Source organism: Myxocyprinus asiaticus, chromosome 38 (genome assembly GCF_019703515.2).
Source record: "Myxocyprinus asiaticus isolate MX2 ecotype Aquarium Trade chromosome 38, UBuf_Myxa_2, whole genome shotgun sequence".
NCBI classification, from domain to species: Eukaryota; Metazoa; Chordata; class Actinopteri; order Cypriniformes; family Catostomidae; genus Myxocyprinus; species Myxocyprinus asiaticus.
In genome coordinates this window covers 13,224,389-13,224,632 of record NC_059381.1, presented here as the reverse complement: position 1 = coordinate 13,224,632, position 244 = coordinate 13,224,389, and positions in this window count along the sequence as shown.

Sequence of the window (244 nt, the reverse complement as noted above, 5' to 3'; positions counted from 1 at the left end):
AAAAATATTGTTAATTGTTAGTTAATTTTAACTATTGTGTTAACTACTGTTAACGAATACAACCACATTGTAAAGTGTTACCAACTTTTTTAATTCATTGAAATTCCACGTGGTGACTTCTGTGAAATTTTTTGAGGGATGATGCAAATGAATCAGTTTTGAATCAGTTAATTGAAACTGACAGTTTGAACTGTTTCATGGAAACTACACGTCTTTCTGAATGCTCTCATACTTGTGAGTCATG